This window comes from Vitis riparia, chromosome 7 (assembly GCF_004353265.1).
Source record: "Vitis riparia cultivar Riparia Gloire de Montpellier isolate 1030 chromosome 7, EGFV_Vit.rip_1.0, whole genome shotgun sequence".
NCBI classification, from domain to species: domain Eukaryota; kingdom Viridiplantae; phylum Streptophyta; class Magnoliopsida; order Vitales; family Vitaceae; genus Vitis; species Vitis riparia.
In genome coordinates this window covers 2,480,008-2,498,635 of record NC_048437.1, presented here as the reverse complement: position 1 = coordinate 2,498,635, position 18,628 = coordinate 2,480,008, and the positions used below count along the sequence as shown (strand labels likewise).

Here is an 18,628-nt window from a genome sequence, read left to right as displayed (position 1 = left end):
AAAAATCTTAAATTTTTTTAATAAATTCTTAAAAAATTATTTTTAAGAATAAATTTAGTATTTTGGAAAGCAACAAATAACATAAAAGAATATTTTGTGATTTTGTTACATAATGCTTTCATAAAAAAAATTAAAAACATTTTTATATTTTATTTTTAAATATAATATATGAGATTAATTTATAAAAATATTCTTAAACCCATTTTTTTTTTCACATGTGTCAACATTACGATGGTGCTCAAGTGGAACAACTATTCATGGATTCAAAGTTGACTATCCAAGTTGGAAAGCTCCAAGAAAAAGATATTTGATTTAAATTAAAAAAAAAAGTATAAACCAATTAAATAAATTATTCTTTAAAAATATGGAATATTGCATAGTAATTTAAATAATAACAACTTAAAAGATTAATAATATTTTAAGACTCTTTTTTTATTATAAACAAGTCTATATTATTTTTATAAAAAAATAAGGAAAAAAATCATCTTTTATATTTGAATTTTTAGGGTTTAGGGTTATGCGATTTATCACAAAAGTCGGGATGTGCAGAATTATTAGATTGTATATAATATGCAATATTTGAAGTAGAATAATTTTCAAAAAAAAATATTCAATAACTATTTTTAAAAAGTGGCAAAAATTATAGAAAAAATGGTTGTTGTTTTTTAAAATAAAAATTATCAATTATTTTGATGTGTAATTTGAGAGAAATGGACAAATTAATAAATAAAAATATCCAAAACCGAGGACAATGAATGTGAGGGGGAGTGATCCGAGTAAATGCAAAATCCAGATGTTCACGTAGAGGTGGGGGGACACGTGTCGCACATAAGGAGGGCAATGTCCGAAGTCCGTCCAACCGAATCCAGCTGGCGCCTGCCCCCTCACGCCATAACCGTTGCTGTTGGGGCTGCTTTTTTATTTTTATTTTTATTTTTTAAAATAATAATAATTTTCTCTATTGAGAGAGGGGAGCTTATTCCAACCATGAAGCATGAGCCGCTGCTGCCTCTCCCACTCACACTCACGTGCTCTGCTCTCCCCTCCCAGCTAACCCCGTGATACCTCAAGCCTCACCCTCCGTCCTGTCAACCTCTCTTTGATAACTACATTCCAACCATCCTCTTCCCAGATCCTGCTCTCCACCACTTCCTTCGCTTTCTGTAAAAAAAAAAATCAATTTACTTTCTCGAAAAATTTTAGAGAAAATGCAAAGGAAAAAGAATTTTAAAAAAAAAGTAAAAGAAAAAAAATGAAGAAAAATAAAAATAGAGTTAAAGATGATAAATTATTTTTATTTGCTACTTCAAACTCATTTTATTTATTTTAACTCATCAATATAAAAATTAAATAATTTTAAAATGTATAAGTTTATAACTAATTTTAATTATATTTAATTTTTTAAAAAATATTTTACAGGACAACCAAACATAAGAAAATCATTTTTCTTAATATTTTTTTTCTTTCGTTCGTTTGTACTTTCCGAGAACCAAACATAACATAAAAGTCATGTCACATCAGCTTTTAATAGAAATTGGCATTTTAGCACAATATTGAATTTAAGGTATTCTTAATTATCTTTGTAGACTTTTTTAGTAATGTTTTAAAAATAAAGGATATTTTTATATTTGAGTTTACAATTCAAATTTTGTTATTGAAAATGATTAAAAAACCATTTTTAAAAGCTATCATAAAAAGATAATAATAATGAGACAGAATATTTAACTATTTTTCATATTTAGTTCTCAAGTAAAAGTTATTTTTATTTTTATTTTATTTTTGAGGAATGTAATTATGATCCATTCTCAAAAAAGAAAACAATAATTTAAAATTTTGAGAGTATTTTTTAGATTTTTTTATATTATACTTAAATGTATAAATATCTTTATGAATAATTAGCAAAAATGATATATTTTGCATATTTATTTTTTTTAACATTTTTTGTTTTTAAAAATAATTAAGTTATTTTTTTACATATACACACTAAGGGGACGTTTGAAATGTGGGAATATATATCTCATTTATTTTCTTTTTTATGTTTAGATAAAATTTATGAAAATAATAATTGAATAAAAAATTATTCGAATATAAATCAAATTCTACTTATAAGTGATATTTCAATTCATTATAAATAGATGATATTTTGATTTATTCATCCTATAAAAAAAAAAAATACAAATAGTCTAGAATTATTATTTTACCATTTGATTTCATTTATCAAATTCAATGACTCTTCATTCCATAAGACAACTATTTTTTTTACTCTTATTATTTAGTAAAAAAAAAAAAAAAAACCTCTCAAAATTTATTTTTTAAAAAATAAAAAATATATACTTTTTATTATTATCAATTTATTTAATTTTCATTCTCATTCCTATTATTCTCATACATTATAATGTAAATAAATAATCATTCAAATCTTGAATTTTTAGATTCATTAAAATACTATAAATGAAATCATAAAATTCATCTCCATTCATAAAAAACTAATAATGGAAACAAAATATTTATTTATATTTTGTGTACACAAATATTTTTAATTTGTTTTCTATCTTTTTAAATAATTTTTATCTATAATATTATATCTTTAACCAATTTCCATATTTATATAATCATTTTCAAAAATAATTATATATATATAAAAAAAAGAAGTAAAAATAACCCAAATAATTGAAAATTTGTCTCTAAAAATATCATATTTTGTATTTTTAGAATATATACTATTTCATATTTTCTAGTTATTAGACATGTTTTCCTATTTTTATATTTTTAATAATAGAAAAATGTTTTAAAAAATAGTTACCCAACCAAACTTAAAAAAAAAAAAGCAAAGGATTTTATGTTGGGTAGAACATTCTTAAGCCAAAATGAGTTGAGTTGGACCTTCATCAAAACAAATACAAAAAATCTTGATTGCAAGAAACCTTGATTATGATATTTATGATTCTTTAACTATAATCTCATTGTTGAGGATAATATTTAAAAAATCATCTCTACAAATGACTTTCCAGAAGTCCCTCTTCCATTTCAAATTCAATTTACCTATCTTGTTGATAAGTACAAAAAAGATTACATGTAGCTCAACAAGTTTTTGAGAAATATCTTTTGGAAATGCTCGATTGAAAAGATATCAAAGAATCTTTTGTTCGTTTGTATCTTTGTACAATAAAAAAAAAATGTTGTAAAAGAGAGAAAGAAGAATGCGTGAAAGAAGCACTAAGAAAAAAATAAAAAATAAACTATTCAAATAATAGTAATTAGTATTCAATAATATTGAATAGTTAAATACTATTTCAACAGTGCATTTTGTCTACCAATGTACATTTCAAAGAGAAAACGTGAAGAAAGAGAATTTATTCTTTTCAAGCTTCTTAAAAAATCTCTGACAAGAAAATAAATTTACCTTCTTCGGATGTCTTCTTGTCAGAGATCTTTGAAGAAGCTTAAAGAGAATAAATTCTCTTTCTCCACGTTTTCTCTTTGAAATGCACATCAGACAAAAGGCACTGTTGAAATAGTATTTAACTAGTCAATATTATTGAATATTAATTACTATTGCGGATTTTAAAACTTTCAAGCACACGGATTTCATCAAGACTCAAGTCTAACATTTTCCATATAAATAGTGGCTCAAAGTTCATCACAAGGCAGAGGCACAAGAGCAAGCAACGAGTATTCTAAAAATTCTCTTCTTAGCTTTTGTATTTTGTATTCATCTTTCTGTCATCAACCTTGTACTTAAGTTCAACTCTGTAATCAAGGTATAAATTTTCAATACAAAAGTTATTTTCAAATTCAAATATTTGTGTTCTTATATTTAATGTTTTGCAATAAATTAGATAGAATTAGTTAGTAATTATTCAAGTTTTTATGCTTGGAGTCCTTAGATAGAATTAATATTTTATGTGCATGAACTGTTGTATATCCTAGGTTTAAAATGGTATCAAAGTCACGTTCTACTCAAGAACCGAGTGATATTATGAGTTGGAACAATCTTTAATCACTAATTTAGTCCTAACTTAATTCAAATTAAATTTCTTGTGATCGACTTGGTGAGCCTAGATAACGGTGTTTAAGGGCAGAAGGAGTGTAAGTCTCGTGTTGATCTACTTGTGGTGGTCCCTGTTTAGGAAATTATTTGAATTGATTAAGGATAAGATTGTGATTATTTTATGTGACAATGAGTAATATTATAAGGAAATGAAGTAGATCTAGTTCTACCAAATCTCTTAGGTCTAATGATAGTTCTATATCCTTATCAGATAATTCTGCACACACATCTAGGACTTGTCACAATTGTATCTAGAGTTTAGTTGTCAGTCATTGCAAGATCATTTAAAGGAAAATTACATTAAGGAGTTAAGATAAAAATGAGACTCTTGTTGTTTTGTCCACACTTATGTAAATGTGTCTTATAACAAAATTTCAAACCGTAATAGCCTTGTTTCAGTTCACTTCTTTGGAAGTAGCTACTTCCACATTAACATCCATGTTACTTTACATGCTACATAATTCACTCATGTACAACCAAACTTGTGTTCACACGGAAGCAAAACAATATAGTCGATATTACGTACATGATTACTAAAAGGGTGTTTGATAAAAGAACTCATTACAAGATAGATTCCACTTTTTAAGTTCGTTTGATAACACAAAGTAAACCAATTAATGTTAAAAAAAACCACCAAAAAACTATTTAATTTGTCTATTAAAAAAAATACCTGACAAACCTCTTAATGTAAAACACTATAAGCAAATTCTAGAATATTATCTTTATTATTCTATTTTTGTCCTTTTCTATAAAGTAAAGATTTTTATCATCTAACTACAATTTATCCTTTTTTGAATTAAAATATTTTTATTATTAATTTTTTGATACAGTAAAATTAACATTCTAAATTAGAAATATATTGAATTAAACTCTATTTTAATTCATTTAAGAGATTATATGAAATCATTTTTAGATTGAAATTGAATTTCTTTTCAAATAAAATCTTTTATTGTTAGTTCATTAAGACAATAAAATTAGAATTATAAATCAAGTTTATATCATTGATTTATAAGCACTATCTTTTCCTTAAAGGATTCTAAGAATCTTTTGTTCGTATAGATCGAGAAGAAAAATTGGAAGGTACGATAATTAACCAATTATGACTCTAGCTAGCCGCATTAGCGGTAAAAAAATCACATTTTGATGGAGGAAGGACTTGAAATACATTATATTTTGAGATTGTAAGCAAGATTAATATACATAAACCTCAATTCTTTATCGCAGTTCAAGATTAATCCACGCAGATCCAGAACAGTAAAATCAAATGCAAGCAATTCGATTCCCAATTGCTCTAACATTATTCAAGAAGAATCAAATCAAACACAAAGAATTCGATCCCAATTGCAACAGCTAAAACAGAAAGACTCAGTAAAATAAATCACCAACAATCATACCTCACACAAACATTCCATATTCTCAAAGCAAAAACTCACAAGAGCAAGCCTAGGCCTCCGAACGCCGATCCTCATTTCTGACCGCAACTGATCGAGTCCGTCTCGCTCTCCAGACCTCCTTAACAAACTTTCCTACCCGAACTTCAACGATGTCCCAGACTTAATTCCGTCAAGAAACGACCACTCCTGCTCTGTCACGCCGATTTTGTTCTGCATGATCATCAGAACAACTATAAACAAAGCAGAAAAAATAAAAGAACACGCCAAGAAAATAATCCTAAAATTTTCCTCCAAAATACCAAACCCAACGGTACATTTCTCATCCAAAATGGGCACAAAGAAATTAAAACAAAAATTAAAAGAACACGCCAAGAAACGACCACTCCTGCTCTGTCACGCAGATTTTGTTCTGCGTGATCATCAGAACAACTATAAACAAAGCAGAAAAAATAAAAGAACACGTCAAGAATCTCACATAGCGCCTCGGTGAGCTCGGGCCCCCCGAATCCCCTGCGGCTGGGCATTGCGTCGATGGCCGGAGCGAGCGCGAGGGTAAGGTTCAGAGTTAGGGTTTGTCCTGACGGGCAGAGGGCCGCGGTTGGGTGGGATCCCTAGATCGGGAGGGTCCTCAGCCGGAGGTAACATCTCTTATCACAGCTTGAGGTTGGAAACGATACGGTGGCAGGGCTTTTTCTTGGAAATGACGTGAGATTTTCTCGGTAAAATGCGAGAAACTGATACGAAAGCATAAGTGAGAATGAAAATGGAGTGAGGCTGTCTCTCAAATCCCTGTTTTCTTGAGCGTTTCTTGGACGTTGTGCTGAATTGAGCCTACTACTCATCGTCCGCATGCGTGCTACGCTAACTAGCCTAACTTCACTTCCGACAATAAATTTACATTTTTACCCTCGACCAATTACGTGAGATGACTATCATTTTAATACATAGGTGATTAAATACGTTTATTATTATTATTATTATTTATATTATGAACATAGTGGATTTGAACCATTAGAAATTCAAATCTATTGTTTGATAAGATTTTATGATTTTATTTTTATTAAAAAAAAATCTAAAACATTATCCAAGGGATTTCTTTAATTATTTTACTTTATATGTATTTATTTTTATAATTACATATATTTGATGTGATAATATTAAATGAAATGATAATCTAGCATATATTTGGTTTTAATTTTTATTTTAAAATTTTAAAATTTGAAAACATATTTGAGAATCATTTTTCTCTCCAATTTTAAATTTATATTTTTAAATTTTAATAAATAAAAAAAGGATAATAAGAAAAACTCATTCTCAAAAGTTTTTAAACAAATCAAAACATAGCTCATTAACATTTGTTAAACTCTAAAAAGTGATCACCTCTTGTCTATATCCTTATCCAAATTATATAGCATAATTATAGTTAAATAGATGTTATCACTTATTTAATTAATTTTTTATTTACTTACCTTTTTTATTTTTTTATTTTTAAATTAAAAATCAGTAATCAATTTTATAACTTTTTGTACAAAAGTATACATTTATATTCTTAAAATCACTTTAAAAAATGTTCTAATTTGTTTGTAAAGTGTTTTCATAAACTATTTTCTATTTTTGAAAACAAAAAAACTACTAAAAGGGGTGTTATAGCAAAAAAAAAAAAAAAGGCATATCACCAATGATATTGGTATAGCATCAAAAGGTTAGAACTTGAAACTAGCCTAAGATGTTATAGCAAAAAAATCAATGATATTGGTAGAATTATTGATTCAAATATCACATATGGGGAAAATGAAAAAATGGATTGGAAGTCGGTAAACTGAAAATATGGAAGATTCTTTTGTTAAATATAACAGATTTTAGTTTAGCTAAAAATATGGAAGAAAAAAAGAAAAAGTCTTTTATTAAAAAAAAAAAAAAAAAGAAGGGAAATTTAGGGATCACAAAATATCTAACTACAAATATAACATATCACCAAATATTGATCATTTATTAGTGATTTTCTAAAAAAAAAGAAAAAAGAAAAACCCAACATTATCCTTTATTTTAAATTTTTATTTACATATTTTTATTTTAAAATTTTGCAAAAATAAAAATAAAAATAAAAATTATGAGCACTTTATTTCTGATTTTTCATAATATTTAGCACTTTAGTTATGTTGATTTTAAAAAAATGAAAGATAGAGTTATTGATAAATAACGAAAATATAAAAAAAATTATAAAAGACCAGTTTTTAATATTTTTGTAAAATAAGTTTTACATAAAAATTAATTTGATAAGGTAAATTATAAATACAATTTTCAATAATTTTAATAATTTAAATAAAGTTAAAAAAAATGTTGGGAGACTTTTAAAATGGACTTTCAAATAAAATTATGTAACATCCTATTTAAAATTTTGAATGATTTAATTTTTGTCTTCAAAATATAATAAAAATATTCAATAAATTTAATAATTTTGTTGAGATATTTTAATTTTTTAAATAAATGAATATAAATATATTAAACTTTTTTCATAGTTTCAGTAAGACAAGAATTTGAATAATTTTAATCAGTTATATATATATGTAGCTTATTTTGGCTTCTAAGCTAAATAATGTCTTGCACGATGAGATCAGACTTCTAGTTAAAGATTGACATCTCCACCTCTCCATCATATTCCCATCATTAGATTGAAGTAAATCCCCATCTCCAACCACCCTCTCCTCTCTCCCTTGTGTTTGTCCACGTCTACTTTACATTCTGATTATGAGTTTTTCAAATAATCAGTTTTGAGTTTTGACAATATCTCTAACCTATTCCCATTCCCCATTTGACTTTCATGGGTGCAAATTTAAGGTTGTAAGAAAGAGAGGTGCAACCTTAAACACAACATAAGTAGCATAAGTGGTATTTGAGGACAATATAAATTTTTTTCTTTATGATATGGTGTGATTTGGAATGAGGTGGTTTATATCAATGATTCAATAATATTATAGTTGGATTTGAATGATGTGTAATAAAGTGGAAATGAGTTTGAAATTCAGTTTGGAAATGGATCATTTAACACGAGGTGAAAATTGGTTTTAGGTGTATGAAAGAAATATTTTTGCTAAAAGCTTGAAATATTCACCACTTAAAAAAAAAAAATTCATGAATTTGAATTTAAATATAAAAAGAAAAAAAAAACATTTTTTTTCTTTAAAAATGGTGAAGGTTATTTTTTTTTTTCAAGTATACAAGTAGGTGACTGCAGTCAAAATAGGGAACACAAGTAATTATTTATAGGTAAATGAAGCCCCGAACAATGGTTGCATCTTCTTGCAACTTCTCCTCCTGCAAGAATCCAGAAATTCAATCAAGTGAAACCTTTGTCTAAGCCATCAACGAGACCAAGTCGCGGTCTTGAAAAAGGATTCAGAAAGTGGCTAGAGTAGGAAGAACACCTCCTGCTGTGAGCTGACCACACCTAACAAGATTGAATGTAACAAAAATCAGTGAGCAGAGAGCTTTCCGGAGCCACTGGAGCTTGTTCTGAAGGTTTGCTCTTGAGAGTTAAGGAACTCATGGTCCATCCAAGTAAGCTAGCATTTCCTGGCATTGATGAGGTTTACACGCAAATGAGTTTGTAAAGAAATCTTAATGATGATATTTCAATCAGCCATGATGCTAAACTCTTTCCATCCTTGAAGGAAAGGTGATTTACATAAGAAAATAGGTGCTAATTCTAACCTTTTGTTGAACTAAAACTAGATAGAAAAATACTATACATAAGAAATGGAGCTATGCTTAAAAAATGTTTAGTAACATAAAAGAAAAAAGGGTCCAGGGTTCACTAGACCACAGAAGATGGAGGCTTATATTTGTGCAACGAGGAGTTCATTCCAGGTATCGGGAATACCGGGCAGGCACCAATGCAAGCAGTCCCACACTCCCTCTGTTGCTTTGATACTGTACCGGGAGATATGAGCCTCATCTCTCAGTTGAGAAATGGCTGTAATATCCAGAAGCTTTATCTTAGTACCCTTTACAGCATTGGCAATTACAGGATCCCTTGATTCTTCTTCCCCAACTTCACTCCTCCTGTTAATGGTGTGATACTATCACAGCTTCCTCCAGTGTTCCACTCCCCATTTTGGAAATGCCTTGGGGAGATAGTCCTGAAGAAAGCTTTAAGCCTAGGTTGCAATGCAAGTTGTGAATCCAGCCATCTGGCAGTGCTACGAACTGCAAAATCCTTTGCATGACCCATGTCTGCAATCTTCCTATCTTCATTGGGTCTTCCATTTACATACATCTCCCAACGGTTTGCTCTAAGCTTCCCCCTGTTCCAATGGTGTCCTGTATTGAGAACGACAACATCAAAGCGGGGGAGAAATAAGCTCAAGAAAGCTGGTGGACGGTCCAAATGCATTGCGACTGGGGTGTTTGCGTCCGAGACATTAAGCGGCTCTAAATCACACAAAGTTGCTGACCAGTAGTATAAAATGGTGCTGTTGGTGCTTGGGAACCTATAAGCCCACCCATCAGGACGATAATGCCCAGCAGTTCTGACAAGACCATATTCCTCTCCCACATCTTCAACATCTAAATTCTCTTCACCGCCTGTTACCATGCACATTAGAGATTGAAATTGCTGCCTGCCCAAGGAATCTCCTATGAATGCTATTGTTTTGTCCTGCATTCTGGAATAATGCAAACCCGATTCATATGTACATACAACCACATTAAAAGATTTGGGATTTATGAAAAATCTGTCTATATAATTTGGAGCACAGTAGTTGAGCATTTTACTAACTACACCAACCTAATCTGTGCATTTACAAAAGCAACAAACATTTCCAGCACATTTCTTAATTAACACAAAACAGGGTCAAAAAATAAATTCCTAGCCAATGGAAAGATACTCGACACATAAAACAACTGTTAGGAAATAAGGAAAATATGCTTACTTTCTCAAGAAGGCTGCCCCTTTAAACTCGGGCATTTCACAATTGTCTGGCTGCCAACGATATCCCTCATAAGAAAAATCTTGGCGCTGGGTCAGTCTACATGACCACATTTCTGATAACCACTGCTTACACCCGAGCCCAGAATACAATGGGTGCCTGCTGTCCGCAACCCATCTACCCTTGGCATAATTACAGACTGTAGAAATGGAAACTGTCATTCTCAGAGATAAATTTGACACTGAAGAACAATAGTTAGATGTATGGATAACTTGAATCTGATTTCAACAACCTTTTCAACTAATTTAGAGACTCAACTGTATAGAAGCATTAAAAGGTGATCCAAGAGAAAACCCTTCCTACCAAGATAATTGGGTGTGACATTAAACTTGACATAAATAAATGAACTAAGTCATCTTCAGAAACAACATAAATTTAACTGAATTCAACCTTTCAATCAGTATGACTTGAATTGATATTTTGATTTTGAACCTCCATAAAATCCAAAAAACTACTACTACTTCCATTAACTTTGTGAAATTAACAAAAACACACACAGAAAGGTACTTTCTATAAAGAAAGAAAAAGAGAGAGGAAGAGGGAGAAATATTATTATAGAACCCAATTTAGGGTTACAGAACACATTACATAAAAATGAGGAAGAGCTCATTGGGCTTTGGAGTTGATGACCTCATCATGCCTTTGTATGAGGACCTTTTTCTTTTTGATAGGAAAAGCATGTGTACATATGTGTATGTGTATAATATGTGCCTCAGAAGAAGGTACACCCCAAAATAAAATAATGTCTTAGGCATACCAAGGCTAATCTAATCAAAACCCATACTAGCTAAGAAGTCTATAAAAGAATGATCATCATCTATCACAGAACATTTGGACCACAGAAAAAATGTTTTGAGAAAAAAATAATAATAATACTATTTTCAACAGCTCCTGATGTTCACCTTTCTCCTGTTTCTCTTTTCCAGATAGTTTTAAAAGAAACATAAAAAGAACCATTCTTCATGCTACCTTGCAACTTTTGTCCATAAAAACAGTCATCCATCCAAGCAGAACATCTTTGACCATACATGGGATGACACAATACACCTTAAACAAGGAGAAAACCAAATTCCACAACTGAAAGCCCATTACAATGGATCAGATGTGATCAGGTAAGTCCTATTTTCTGAGACAATAACTAACCAAAGTCAAACCTCTTCTAATAAGTTGACCGGTATTGGTAGATCTAAAGCCTCATTTGGAACAGCTTCTTACTTTCGGTTTTAAATAGAAGTTGAATCTGAAGGCAAACCCTTGTAAGTCCCATTGCACATGAAACACCTTCTCACATAATTCAAAAAGGGTTACCACTAGAACCAACACTGTTCTTACATCCATGTCAAGTTCTTTAAGCAAAAAGTACTTTGAATTGCCAAAAGACATTCAGAAGCTCAAACTTTTGGCTTCCAAGAATCCAATTCAAGCATAACCCAGATCTCTGTCTTGAAAGGACAATGATACTTTGGAACTCATATTTGTAAACATACTTGGTTAAAAGGACTCCAACAACCTCTAAAGCCAACCCCCTAGTTCCAACAGTCTAGCAAAGCATCAGCTGAACTGTTAGATTGAATAAAACTGGCAAGCAATCCTTCAAAAGGTCTTACAGTACCAAAAATCAGTGAAAATTTTGGTTTTAAGGCCATGCCCTGTAGAAACACATTTTATCTCGACAATCCCACCAAACCATTATTATTTATTTCCAAAGCCCCTATTCTCTAGGGTGTCACTGCCCCCACACCCAAACCACAAACCAACCACCCACCACCACCACAACACCAAACCCATCCCCATCCCAAACCCAACCAAGAGTCTTATTAGATCAAACTGTTTCCCATCTTACCAAATGAATATTCCTTCTGTTTGAGTCATGACCCAAGGGAGTTCTTCTTGATCTTCTTAAGTCTCGTTTGCAACTTCCTTGGGATCAGAAAGAAGACATAACAAATTGAGAGACTAAATGGCCAATTTTTCAAAAGCATAATTCCGCCTTTACTCAATAAGGTCCCACAGTGATGTGATTTTAAAGGGACACTCAATAGCAAGCCAAGATATTTAACAGGGATTCCTTGCACCATCATAGCAGGATGTCTTGCCCAACCAATGAGGAAAAAAAAACCCATAAATCCAGTACGATAATTTACCATAAACAAGATTACCTAAGTTCATAAGCATCTACATCATCTTTCAGCATTGATGCAAAAGAAAGAATTTCAAAGATCCTACCTTGAGTTACCTCATACTAATACTGTTGAAACTGAATTTGGTGTCAAATGAAAACTGTACAATTTTCATGGTTATGAAAATGCTTTTAAATCATCAACCTTTTCTTTTTACAAACTTTATTTTTTCAAACAAGTCAACCTATTAAATTGTAGCATGTATTCATTTGCACCTAAAATAGTAAGGGAAATTACCATTTGAATGTTTACAAGTTGATAATTCCTAAAACCGATTAGCAATTAATTAGGAAATGACTAACCAATGAGATTGTAGGCAAACCTTGGATGTCCAAGGCAGAAGAAAGAAAGCCATTATAACAGATTTACTACTACAGAAAATGAGAATTAGGCTTTATACATTCATATATTTTCTGAGCTAGTGGGTCATAGAAACATTCAACTAACAGAATTAGAAGACATGGGGTGTGTTAACTAATTTCTCAAAACCCTTCATAAAATCAACCTTTGAAACCAGAATTGGGTGACAAGTGTAACAACCCACTCCTAACCGTATAAATATTGTCAGTTTTCGGCTCAAAAAGGACAACATCTACACAATTAGGAGCGTGACATTACAAACAGTATCAAAGCCGATCTTTGATCCCGATGTGGTGGTTTATTTGGCCCCATAAGGGGTGTTTATTTGTTTGGGCCCGCAATCCCATTAGACACAACAAGAACGATGTGTCTACATGGGGGGTTGTTTATGATATCCCACATGGGATAGGGGAGAAAGTTACCAGGACTATATATGTATGGGCTCTTCTTAACCTTATAGACCCGTTTTAAAACCATAAGGGCTCTTTTGGGCCTAGAGTGGACAATATCTACATGGTTGGGTGCGGATCATTACAAATGATATTAGAGTCAATTCCTGATCCCAATGTGGGAGTTTGTTTGGCCCCGTGACAGGTGTCTATTTGACCCCACAATTCCATAGAACACAATGAGAACGTTATGTCTGAATGGGGGGGAGGGGTATTTGTGATGTCCCACATCAGATAGAGGAGAAAGTTCCTAACGCTGTATAAATATGAACCTCTTCTTAATCCTGTAGACGCGTTTTAAAGTCGTCATAGCCTCTTTAAGCTCAAAATAGACAATATCTACACGGTTAGGAACGGGTCATTACAAATGACATCAAAGTCAATCCTTGACCCCGGTATAGGGGTTTGTCTGGTACGGTATGAGTTGTTTGTCTATTTAACCCCGCAATCCCATGGGACACAACGAGAATGTTGTGTCTACATGGAAGGATGTTTGTGATATGTCACATTAGATAGAGGAGAAAGTTACTGGGACTCTATATGTATGAACTCCTCTTAACCTTGTAGATGCTTTTTAAAGCCGTAAGGGCCCCTTTAGGCCCCGTTGGGTGCGAGTCGTTACAGCAAGGGACTAGACCAAGGATAGGAAAGGTTCTAGATTTGATTCATGTACAAAGGAAAAGGAAAAAAGAAACTATATACAAAGAGAGAGAAAGAGAGGGAGAGTGAAGGGGTCAGGGGTCTTCATAATAACAAGTTATGGAAGAGCATTAAGATAAGAGGTTGCATTGCTTTTGATGCTTATATTAATCTATATGACTTGATTATGGTAAAAAAATAAAAATAAAAATAAAAAGTTCAAAAGACTACTCTCAACACCAATTGAAATAAAACATACAAGATGATCATCAAGCAAATAAATTAGTAAATTCCTAAGGGCATGTTTTAATATGATATTTTATGAGAAACCCGTTGTAATTATGCATAATGATGGAAGAAACAAACATTCCAGTCAGAAGCTCAGCCCCAAATGAATAACCAAAAACAAATAAATAAATAAAACCTAAGCTTCATAGTGGGATTTCATATATTTATTAGGAATCAAACCTTGCAACCCTGTAAGAATAGAACTCTACCTTTCTTCTCATAAGGGGATTTCCAAACCCTACTGTTATCCTTCCTGAAATCAAACCTACTTGTATAATTCATCAATGCCGCATCAAAACCTTCTACTGTTTCTCCAATTTTTTCTTCTCTCATGAGTGGACGTGAGTATTCTTCTTCAGAATTCTCCTTTGGGTTCATAGACTCGAACGGATCATCAGAAGCATCCACAGTAATGTCTAAACTTCAAACATTCAAATCATTAAGCAAGTTGATAAACCCAAAATCAATTAAAACAAATATACCGATTCCACTAAAAATCAAATGCTAAAATACATGATAGTATCAATTTATTTTTTTATACTCTCACTAATGTCAAAAATGAGATTATAAGGAAAAAATGGACTTTCAATTAAAATGATACTATTGAGCACCCTATGTGTTGATATTGAATGGACAGTATAGATGGAGTAATGTTTTGAGTCACTGAACTACTAATTTTGTTCAAGTTGTTTTATTTCATCTTGTTACAACTAATTGTTATGCTTCTAAAAGCAAAAGAACTTACTTATTAGATCTTCATAGATGAAATAATCACAGATAAGTGCATATTTTTAAAAATCATAGGTGGAGTCAGTGGACCGGTCACTGGATAAGTGTCCTTTATTCAGCTCCATTCTATTTATTTATTGTTTACAGGTGAGATGTTGGAACTACCATCTGGAGTTGGAGCATTTCAGCATGAAGATAGAAAGTGGTATTCTCCAAGAAGGTTCTATTTTCTCAAATATCTGGAACCTCAGGAAAGATAGAAACCAGAAGATTACTTTGTGGATTTCGGTGTCCAATTTCTCTTGTGGATAACCCTGTAGTTAACTCTGTTCCTATTAGTATTGCAGTATTAACTTTCTGTGGATGCCTTGTGGATTTCAGTGTCTAATTTCCCTTGTGGATAGACCTGTAGTTAATCCTGTTCTTATTAGTATTGCAGTATAACTTTCTGTGGATGCTCAGTTTCCAATTTTCAAAGCAGCCTATGATTTCTTAGTCTTCATGCCTTTGTTACTACATAGCTTTCATAGTATGTTTACAGAGCATCCTCTTGTCTTATTTACCACTAATCAGATTTTGTTACCTTTTTGATAATATATTTCTTCTAAAAATTCCACGATGGAAAAAGAATATATGACCATTAATCTCATAGAACATTATTCAATGTGTGGACTGAAAGACAAACCTGAAGTAGAAATCACAAACTGATCTTCGGAAGATAATTTCGAAAGTGGACTTTTCTCCAAGGCCCAAAGAAAAAAGGTCATACAAATTAGAGCAAGCAGGGTAAGAGAGAAGTTTCTCCCCCACAATCTATGGATGTTTCCTCCTTTCATCTCTGCTTTCACACTACCAAAGCCCTGATCCCTTAGACTCACTTTACTGTCATCTTTCTAAGGTCATGGAAGTAGAGGTTTCAACTTTCAACTTATTCCAAGTGGAAAGCTCTCATAAAAAATCCATCATTTGCTCTCAAAAGCAATTATTAGAGGCTTCAGCTGTAAACATGAGAAAAAAAAAAACAAAAACAGTAGAAAGACAAAGAAAAGTTTTAGTAAGAAGTTTCAAGAGCTGTATAGTATACATATTTATGTATGAGAAAAATAAACAAACATCTACAAGCTTCATATGTAACATGATATCTGCCAAGAAAACTAACTTCACAAACATACAACAGAGACCATAGAATATGTGTGTCCTCATGTGTGTGAATAAACGATACATACCCATTTATAAAATTGCTCAGGAATTTATGAAAGCCAAGCATGAAAGGGCTTATGTCTAAGAAATCTCAATGGCAGAAAAGAATTGCATCTTGAAGTTTTGCTCCAGGAAAATATGAATCATATTCAGTGGCAGTAAATGAATGCACTGTTTCAATTTTTATCATAGATTCACAATGCCAGCATGTTCCATGACCACCAGGGGGAAGCCAGTTACCAACAAAATACCATCTTCCTTCCCGAACATTTCTATTTCTCAATTTCTTTCCCCTACTAGCCATTTCTGCCTAAAACTAAACTTTTCAAGAGAAAATTGAAAGAAAGGGAAGAAATAAATGAAATACATTCATCCAATGCCATACCCAGATAAGATTTTCAGTTCTATGCAGAGTTTAATTTCCCAAAATGCTAGATCCTACAAGGGTCCTATAAATTCAAAGTAACATTGTTTTACAAGACAAGAAATTAGCCGTCTATAGAAACGAATGCCACCAAAATACATCAGAGAATTGGGAATTTCCCACATATACTAATTTAAATCCAAAACAAACAGACGGAGAAAGTATATTCGTTCATCTCAATGTCAATAAATCAACAGTCTCCATAAGCGCAATGCAACAGCTCTTGCCTATACAAAATCTATCCAGACAAGAATCAAACGAAGAATCAGTTCAAAAAATATTGAATTGATCGGTGTACACTTGCATCCATTTGATACACCACATAAATTTCAAGTAAAAACCAAACCTTACATCCAAAATCCCTTAAAATCTGAAACTACAGAACATCATAAACCATCAAAGATTCACAGGCACTCAGAATTTTTTTTTTTTTTTTTTTTTTTTAAAAAAAAACAGTTAAAGCAGAAGAAGAAGAAGAAACCCAACAAAACCCACTCAAAAAAATGAAAAAGAAACAGGAAAAGAAGAAAAACCCAACCTTCAAGCTGTGAAATCAAAGTAAAAGCAAATGATGCTGATGCAGAAGACGGAGAGATCTTTAACGACTTTGGGAGAAATTGGCGTACACTTGCCTGTTAATATGCGTACAAGAGAGAGGCTGTGTATGAGGCCGGGGTTTAAATAACGTCTATTTAGAGTTATTTGAAATTAATGGTTTTGGAAAAAGGAAAAATGGTAAATAAAAATTATTAAATTAAAAAAATATATTTATTTCCCTAACAAACTTTTCAAAGAGGTTTTTCATAAACTTAACGGCACCATGATTGTTATTTATTTATTTTTTTAATTTTGAAAATCCAATTTTACCATTTTTGAAATGGTCTATTCGGAATTTCCGATAAGATATTTTAGATTTAGAGTTTGCAACAATGCCATTCAATTTTCTTTAATCCAAAAACTTCCACATTAATTTTTCCCATTTACAATTTCACTCCCCAATAACACTTTGAATTTTATTGTTATAATAAAATATTATTTTATATAAATTCAATAAGTATATGTTATGTTTCTGCTAAACTCCAAAAATTTATTTTAAAAACTAATTTATATCGCTTATTTTAAGGATCGGAAATTAAGGCTCCATTTATTTAAAAATAAGTTTAAAAAAATATGGCTAAACAGGTCATATTTTTCTTTTATTTTAAAAATTAATAAAAATAATTTTTACTTGTTATCTAAAAATTATTTTTTATTTTATTTTGTTTTTTAAAATTATTTATAAATAACAATAGTCAAATAGTGTTAAAAAAAATTTAAAAATAGTTTTTTATTTTTAAAAATATAAAATTATTTTTAAAAATATAAATTTATTTTTAAATCACATGATCAAACAAAACACTAATTTATTTTTTTGTACTTTTTATAAAGATTTTTTTTTTTAAATGAAGAATGCGACATTTTCATTTAAAGTTGATTAGAAAAAAATCAATCAAAACAATGGAAAAAATAATAAGATTTTATTACGAAAAAAATAAAATAAAAGTGTATCTAACAATATTTTCAATTAAAATATTTGACCATTGATTTTCTTAAAAATATTTCTAAAAAAAATATTTTTACTAAAAATATTTTGAATAAAAATACTCTCAAACACAATATGAATATTTTTTTCCTTTTTTATTTTTATAATTTATTTACATAGATAATATATATATTTTATATATTCAATTTTTTAATTTGTTGATTGTTTTTAAATGGATGACATTACCATTTTTTTATGTATATTTCATCATTATTTTTATGAACATAAATGAAAATTTTAAAAATTCAAATAAAATAAAACCCATAATGATTTTATTTTTTTAAGATTCAACTTTTTAATATAATTAATGTGAGAAAAATTTTTGGTGATATCTTTTAATGTGA

General features: G+C 30.6%; 1 long non-coding RNA gene and 1 pseudogene across 2 annotated transcripts; both read right to left on the bottom strand.

Moving 5' to 3' along the window:
- Positions 1 to 1,016: 1,016 nt before the first annotated feature.
- Positions 1,017 to 6,293, bottom strand: LOC117919294. Of its 2 annotated transcripts, XR_004652057.1 has the most exons (3): positions 5,921 to 6,293; positions 5,446 to 5,655; positions 1,017 to 1,161 (listed from the first exon to the last, which is right to left on the bottom strand). It is a non-coding gene; the product is annotated as an uncharacterized LOC117919294 (long non-coding RNA). The 2 variants fall into 2 exon arrangements; XR_004652056.1 differs by lacking the exon at positions 1,017 to 1,161 and having other exon boundaries at positions 5,326 to 5,655.
- A 2,705-nt stretch (positions 6,294 to 8,998) lies between these two features.
- On the bottom strand, positions 8,999 to 17,341 carry LOC117917550 (annotated as a pseudogene).
- Positions 17,342 to 18,628: the final 1,287 nt, after the last annotated feature.